A 9161-nucleotide genomic window follows, 5' to 3' on the forward strand; every position below is an offset into this window, starting at 1 on the left:
ACCCTCAACTCTATGGTCAACTCATCTTTGACAAAGCAGGAAAGAATGTCCAATGGAACAAAGACAGTCTCTTCAACAAATGGTGTTGGGAAAATTGGACAGCCACATGCAGAAGAATGAAACTGGACCATTTCCTTACACCACACACAAAAATAGACTCCAAATGCTTGAAAGACCTCAATGTGAGACAGGAGTCCATCAAAATCCTAAAGGAGAACACAGGCAGTAACCTCTTTGACCTTAGCCGAAGCAACTTCTTCCTAGAAACATCGCCAAAGGCAAGGGAAGCAAGGGCAAAAATGAACTATTGGGACTTCATCAAGATAAAAAGCTTTTGCAAAGCAAAGGAAACAGTCAACAAAACCAAAAGACAACCGACAGAATGGGAGAAGATATTTGCAAATGACATATCAGATAAAGGGCTAGTATCCAAAATCTATAAAGAACTCATCAAACTCAACACCCAAAGAACAAAGAATCCAATCAAGAAATGGGCAGAAGACATGAACAGACATTTTTCCAAAGAAGACATCCAAATGGCCAACAGACACATGAAAAAGTGCTCAATATCGCTCGGCATCAGGGAAATCCAAATCAAAACCTCAATGAGATACCACCTCACACCAGTCAGAATGGCTAAAATTAACAAGTCAGGAAATGACAGATGTTGGCGGGGATGCGGAGAAAGGGGAACCCTCCTACACTGTTGGTGGGAATGCAAGCTGGTGCAGCCACTCTGGAAAACTGTATGGAGGTTCCTCAAAAAGTTGAAAATAGAGCTACCATATGATCCAGCAATTGCACTACTGGGTATTTACCCCAAAGATACAAATGTAGGGACCCGAAGGGGTACGTGCACCCCGATGTTTATAGCAGCAATGTCCACAATAGCCAAACTGTGGAAAGAGCCAAGATGTCCATCAACAGATGAATGGATAAAGAAGATGTGGTATATATATACAATGGAATATTATGCAGCCATCAAAAGGAATGAGATCTTGTCATTTGCAACGACGTGGATGGAACTGGAGGGTATTATGTTGAGTGAAATAAGTCAAACAGAGAAAGACATGTATTATATGATCTCACTGATATGAGGAATTCTTAATCTCAGGAAACAAACTGAGGGTTGCTGGAGTGGGGCGTGGGGTGGGAGGGATGGGGTGACTGGGTGATAGACACTGGGGAGGGTATGTGCTCTGGTAAGCGCTGTGAATTGTGCAAGACTGTTGAATCTCAGATCTGTACCTCTGAAACAAATAATGCAATATATGTTAAGAAAAAAAAAAGAAGAAGAAGCAGAAGGTAGCGGGAGCAGAAGAATGAAGCGGGGGAAATCGGAGGGGTAGACGAACCATGAGAGACGATGGACTCTGAAAAACAAACAGGGTTCTAGAGGGGAGGGGGGTGGGAGGATGGGTTAGCCTGGTGGTGGGTATTGAGGAGGGCACATTCTGCATGGAGCACTGGGTGTTATGCACAAACAATTAATCATGGAACACTTCATCTAAAACTAATGATGTAATGTATGGGGATTAACATAAGAATAAAAAAATAAATTAATTAATTAAAAAAAATAAAAAATAAAAAATAAAAAATAAATAAATATACTCTTACCATACAATCCAGCAATTGTGCTCCTTGGCATTTACACGAATGAGTCTGTATATGGATGTTTATATCAGCTTATTTATAAACACCAAAATTTGGAAGCAACCAAGATATTTTTCAATAAGTGAATGACTAAATAAACTGTGGTATATGCAGAAAATGAAATACTATTCAGCTAAAAAGAAATGAGGTGTAAAGACATGGAGGAAACTTAAATGTATCTTACTAAGTGAAGGAAGCCAATCTGAAAAGGCTACATACTGTATGATTCCAACTGTATGATATTTTGGAAAAGGCAAAACTACAGAGACAATAAAAGAGATTAATGGTTGCCCGGGGCTTTGGGGGTAGGGAGGGATGACTAGGCAGAGCACAGAGGATTTTTAGATCAGTGAAAATACTATGTATGATGGTATAATGGTGGATACAGGATCATTATATGTTTGTCAAAACCCATAGCCAGTGAGTACAACACCAAGAATGAACCTTAATAAAACTATGGACTTTGGATGACAATGATGTTTCAACGTAGGTTCAGTTGTAACAAATGTACCACTAGTGGTTTGATAATTGGGGAAGTTACCTATGTGTGGTGACAGGGGGTATATGGGAACTCCCTCTACTTTCTGCTCAATTTTGCTATGAATTTAAAACCGCTCTAAAAAGTAAAGTATTATACACACACACACACACAGCTTTTTCTGCAACAGGGAACGGCACATGCTTTTGAAGATTAAACCTGCAGTATTGTTGAGGAAGAACTGAAAAGTAAATGTATTGGTTGTGTGACCTTGGGCAAGTTAATTCTGTTTTTGAGTCTCCCTTGCTTTATCCATGGAACTGAGGTAAGAAAATAAAAATACGTACCTTACAGGATTGTCGAGGTAATTAATTCAGATAATACAATATGCCAAGCTGAGTGACAGGAACATACTCAATGTAAAATATTTTTTCTTCTTCTCCCTTTTCAGTAACTCCTCAGAGCACACACACACAAGCTGGCCCCAATAACTTCATTTACTCTCTATCCAGCTCCTTTTAAACACACACACACACACGTGTCCGCACACATACACACACGCTGACTCCAATAACCTCATTTACTCTTTATCAGTTCCTTTACATGCTATCAGGTAAAGACCTGATAAAGTGATTTACCGAGTTACAGAAGCTTTAAGCCCCCCCCAAAATCTTTGTGAAATTTAAGCATCAGGTGATAACTGCAAAAGATATGTTCTCAGACAGGGGATCTTTTCTAATGTTCCTTAAATGCTCTCCACTCCCTGCTAGTCACCTCCTCCCAGAATCACTCCAACAGCAAATTCTTCCTTTTTTTATTTTATTTATTTATTTGTTTGTTTATTTAACAGAGAGAGACACAGTGAGAGAGGGAACACAAGCAGGGGAGTGGGAGAGAGAGAAACAGGCCTCCCACTGTGCAGAGAGCCCGACTAGGGGTCGATCCCAGGACCCTGGGATCATGACCTGAGCCGAAGGCAGACGCTTAACGACTGAGCCACCCAGGTGCCCCAGCAAATTCTTCCTTAATACCATGAAGCTTTCAAGCACTCACTGTCTGGTGTGTGTGGCAGAAATCATTGCTATTGTTTGTATGTATTTCTTCCCTACCAGCCTGTGAGCTACTTGAAGGAAAAGACTGAGTTTCTAAATTTGCACCCTGGAGCCTTGTGGGGAAACTAGAAACCTACAGAATTAATATTTATTGAATGAATGATAAAGAAAATATTGATAGCAAAGCAGTGGTCATTTTATGGATCTAGTGCAAGAGATTTCTGACTCCTCCTCTCCTGGAGGCCCTAACTGTGAACATAAACATTCAGGGACTACATCGGAATTGCCACGGATACTTTCTGAACTATTTCATGGCTTCTTTCTCGAGACGAGACACGATCCTCTTTCTTTCCCCAAGCACATTACACCCCAACTTTTATCTTCAAACTTGAGAGTGAGAAGGTGTTGCTACTTGTGGAGTACTGGGTGAAACCCAAGTTTCTCTTTTATCTATCTTTATTCTATATATTTCATTTCATATTTTTTCTTTTACATATATTTTATTTTATATTTTTACTTCATTTCCTTTCGGTCCATTTCATTCATGGTATTGTTTCTGAAGATCTACTCCGTCAGAGGCAGGTCTCCCTCAGAGAAACGAACTTTGTCGTAAAGAGTCAAATGGGTAATATAGTGAGCTAAGAATGGCTCCCAACAATGTGTCTGTATACTTATCCCAAGAATATGTGAACATTGTCTTATTTGGGGAAAATAAAAAGGCTTTTACAAATATAATAAATTAGGGATTTTAAGGGAGGAGACTCTCCTGGATTATCTGGGTGGCTCTAAATGCCATGACAAGGCTCCCTATAAGACAGGCGGAAGGAGATTAGACACACACAGAAGAGAAGGTGATGTGAAGATGGAGGCAGAAATTGGAGTGATGTCTACAACCACCAGAAGATGAAAGAGGCATGGCATGGAATCTTCCCCAGAGCCTTCAGAGGGAGCATGATCCTGCTGACACCCCTGACTCTGGCCTCCTTAATTGTGAGATAATAAGCTTCTTTGGTTTTAAGCCCCCAAGTTTGTGGTCATTTCTTCCAGCAGCTACAGGAAACTAATATTAATAGGAACGGACCTGAAGCAGCCAAGCGATCAATGATCTGGGCAGCTTCAGAGATTGCTAACTTCCCCCTATTTTTCTTATGCAAGTGCCCTGCTTTTTCTAATTCCTGCTCTCCTCTTTTTCTCAATGGAGTTTTTCTCCTCTATCTAGTTTCCACTTACTCTGAGCTTGTGTTACCTCATAATTTTAGCTTCCCATTATTTCTCACGTAATTGACTCTACATCATGGAATCACTCCTTTCATCTTTCTGTGTTAATTCCTGTCCCCAGCTGCCAAGTGATTTCATCAATTTCTAGTTCAAATCCTAAAAGGGTGAAAATAATTGGCCCAGCATATCATAGGTTCCTTTGGATTTGTTTCTCTTGGGTCAGATCTCAGCTCTAGCTTGGGTCTCATGGTACCAACATGGATGCCTATGGCTAGTCCTTCAGTAAGGAACCCATAAGTATATAATTACTCTTAAATATGGCTGTGGGTGTGACCTTCTGTAACAGACAACCTACCATATTTCTTATGTTCAGAAAGTTATAAGCACGGGGAAGGATGTATAATCCAGCCACCATCATGAGCACTCTACATGACCTTTCTCTTACTACTGGGAAAGCCACATGGATATTTTGTAGCCTCATGCTATCATAATGAAGTACATTTCCTTCGACCTTAGGGCAAGAATTTTGCATGTGCATCACTGCAGTAGTTTTAACGATAAAATAACATTGCTTTGGCAAATCTGTTCTGAGTAGCTTTGAGCATCCTTAAAAAGCAAATGGACATATCTGGTCAGCTTACAAACAGACTTAAGTGTGATACATGAAAGACTCATAGTTACTGTGAAAATAAAATGGCTGAATACCTATTGGTAGCTACATATTAAATCACAATCTTACATTGTTATGCTTTCATGAGGTCATTTTAAAGACTGAACAAGCAGCAAACCTATCTGGGTCAGGACAGGATAAGAAGAGGTCCTAAGGATTCTTCTTTTCTCAAGATATCCTAAGTAAAATTGCACTCAGGATGTAGGAAGTTACAAAAATACTTTTGGGGGATTTCCTGAAGACGGTTATTGAGAACCAATTTTAATTTAAAAAGCAGAGCCTTTGGCACAGGAGGACAGGAGCAACAGGATATAATGCTATACACAAAAGCTCAGGCACATTCAATAGCACTAAATATGGGCAATGGAACAAAGACCATTGTTCTTCCTTTCCAACGCCATCTGCTTATGCTCAGAAGGTAATTTGAAGTGCCTTACATATGATATCTGTAGGCAACAAAGACAATGAAGCAAGGATGGAAAATACAAGATTATTTAAAATTTAATTTCCCCAGTGTTTGGGTCACATTCCCAAACTTGCACATTTAATCACCAGTTGTTAAATATGTAAACACATCTTTTCCTGTGACATATCATTCATTGCTGTTTAACTTTGTCATAAGTAAATCGTGCATCAGAAAAGCTATAAGCACCATAGTAAATTATTTTTAAAACCTATCAACATAAGAATAGATGATCAGAAATTATATACAAGTAATGAAATATTAATGGTTTCTTTGAAAAAATATTAACATTTCCCTTCCATATTTACTCTGCTAAACTAAGTTAATCCAAGTTGTCTTTTTTGTGTGTGCATGTGGGTGTGAGGCTACTCTGGATCTTTGTTAACCTTTAGGTAGGTGGTCTGGTCATGAGGTTGAACTTTGATTTGATGTAAGTACATCTGCAGCTCCAAAGTGTAGAAACAAGCTCTGTGCAGCCCTGGAAATTTAGAATCACAGGAGCTGATCTGACCTCCCAGTCTCCTTATTAAGGGAATGAAATTAGACACTCACCTCCCAAGAAGCTTTCTTCTAGACATCTTGGCACCTCCACGGGTAAGACTGAGAATTAGACATTCCCCTAGAACTCCCATTAGAGCTTTCCATCTCACATCTGTTTTCCCATCTGAATAAACCATTCCTACCAGGTGATTGTCCCAGCAAGGACCTCATTTTGAAGGTGAGCCCCCAACACTTTCATAGGCGGGCATCACATTGTGATTCAGGCATAATCTTACATATTTGCAGCCTAACTCAGCACACCTGTGGTCTCACTCATTCAGGTGGCAGAGCATCTGGAAGTGATGGATATTTTACCAATACTCCACAGAACATTTATACGTGGTTAAAATAAGCAAATGTATTGTTTCACTCTAAATGAGTTGCAACCTCGCAACAGATATGTGGTAGCAGACATTAAAGGTCTGAAAAACTCATAGGAGAAAAATCCAAAGTTAAGAAAAATCTATACATGAATTTACTATATTATTTCCCTGAGTATAAGACTCCTGTTGCAGAATTTTATTTCAAGGAACACAAGTACTAAAGGTGAACACAGAGTGTGAATAACTACAATTCAATAAACACAGTGTAACACACATGGTAATGCAGGCTGAAAGTGGCATCTGTGAGATTCACTGAGATATTGCAGAAGAGAAAGTTGTCTTTTGTCCATAGGGACACTGAATATGGATCTATCTTACAAAACATTTTTTTTTCTCAGCCTCAAAGTTGGACCCCAAATCTACTACCCAATGAAATCTAGTTCATCTGTTTGGCTTTAGTAAAATGAGGCCCTACCACCCTATTTAGAGACATTACACAATGGTGCCATGCAGAAAATGTGTGGTAATTAGGATAATAGGAACTGTTGAGTCTCAAGATACAAAGCCTCTTCAGTTCAGCTGAAGCCATAGAGCTTGACCGGATTTTGAAGGAAAGGTGTGGCTGGGGTAAATCAGTTTGATAATTCTGATAATGGAAATATTACAACTAGTTTTATTATATTATTATTAGGATGAAATGTATTAGTCCGCATTAATGCGCTCATTTTTTAAATTTTTTTAACATTTTTTACAACATTTTATTTATTTATTTGATAGAGAGAAATAGCGAGAGCAGGAACACAAGCAGGGGGAGTGGGAGAGGGAGAAGCAGGCTTCCTGCCGAGCAGGGAGCCCGATGACGTGGAGCTCGATCCCAGGACGCTGGGATCATGACCTGAGGACAGATGCTTAACGACTGAGCCACCCAGGCGCCGCTAATGCGCTCATTTTTAAGTGAATCTAGACTCTCTTCCCCCTAGAGATCCTTTAAGAATCTTAACCCTGTGGTTACACATAGGTAAGTGGCACCTGCTGCTCATTTTTACATCTTTGTAATGGGGTTGTTCCAGCTCTTAACAATAGAATAAGATCATCTCTGGGCACCTAGCTGGCTCAGTCAGCTGAGTCTGGCTCTTGGTTTTGGCTCAGGTCATGATCTCAAAGTTGTGAGATTAAGCCATGCGTCAGGCCCAGCCTGGAGCCTGCTAAAGATTCTCTCTCTCCCTCTGCCTTTCCCTTGCCCCAGTTCCTCTCTTTAAAAAAGAAAAAAAGAAAAGATCATCTCATTTGTAGCCTTGGTCTTCAATAAGACTCTTTAAAAAAGAATGTTTGAAAGTATTCTTGGGGCGCCCACTCTGGGTGGCTCAGTCGGATAAGCATCGGCCTTCAGCTCAGGTCATGTTCCCAGGGTCCTGGGATCAAGTCCTGCTTCGGGCTCCTTGCTCAGCGGGGAGTCTGCTTCTCCCTCTCCCTCTGCCCCTCCCTCCACTTGTGCTGTCTCATTCTTACTCTCTCTCTCTCTCAAATAAATAAATAAAATCTTCTTTTAAAAAGTACTCGAACTATTTGTTTTATTTAAAAAAAAGACTGCAGCTCTGCCTCATATTCAGGTATGAGCCGAATGAGGAATGTTGTGAACCAATTTGGGGATAATGTCATTGTCTTTTCAGGTAGTAGTTTGGGGGTTCATCTTCTCACAAAGTCTGTGAAGAAAGAGGAGAGCGCTTTTATTTCAGGACTGCCGTGGGTCTTTTCAAAATTACGTTTATCATAGGGAGAATATTCTGAAGCAAGGCCAACTTGCTGGAAAGCTGTGCTCCCCCCAGGTCACTGCCCTGTCTCCGGCCACACTGGCCTCACACACGCCTGGATGAGGAAAGGCTGGTGCCTCGTGACAATTATTGCTGGGCTTGCAGTGTTTCCTGCAAGTGTGGTCCACCGAAACCTGCATCAGAATCACTTGGGGGTGCTTGCTAAAAATACAAAGTATTGGCTTTCAACCAATTCAGTTCTCCTGACTCAGTCTCTGAGAGTTCTTCCCAGGAATCTACTTTTTGCAAGGCTCCCAAGTGAATCTTAGAAGCGTTCATTTGAGAACAGTGAAGAAAAAGTAGGATGATAATATTACAGCCCAGAGATACACTAGTTATCTAAACGTGGTGTCTAGTGGCCCTTAGGAGACAAACTTGGAGAAAATAAATTTAAATGGAGAGGGTTTTAGATTTCTCTCTGTGGGTTTAGAAACTCTCTACCTCAATGAAAGCCATGTCTTCATAGTAGATTTAAATCTAGCAGACTGAGTACTGGTCCATCTGAGTTTTATGATTTCAATGCTCCCATTTAAAAGTGACATCAGTTTGACTGCATCAGAAATCTATGAAAGCATTCAATGTCCAACTATAATATTAAATCTGTTGTGTAACAGGATAGCCAACAGGAACATCTGGGATCGAAGCTTTATTACCAGTCAAGTTTTAAGTTTGTTGGCATTGGCATCAAGGAACTAGTTTTATGCTGCTCTAGGAGGCTATGAGAAAAATGTGAGTAGAAAGGATGCTTTAGTGGTGATACATGATTGTGTGCGTGTTTTATAGCTTTCAGTACAATTACTTGATTATTTGTGGGGAATTACACTACTTTTGCTTAGCAACCATTTTTCTTGTTTGGTCATTTTCATGTTAATAAAATGCAGCTGGTTAAATATTTCTTTAACTACCAGTAAAAAATAAACACTTGATACAGTGAGATTATAGCCTGGATAAAT

The sequence above is a fragment of the Neomonachus schauinslandi genome, chromosome 13 (assembly GCF_002201575.2).
Source record: "Neomonachus schauinslandi chromosome 13, ASM220157v2, whole genome shotgun sequence".
Taxonomy (NCBI): Eukaryota; Metazoa; Chordata; class Mammalia; order Carnivora; family Phocidae; genus Neomonachus; species Neomonachus schauinslandi.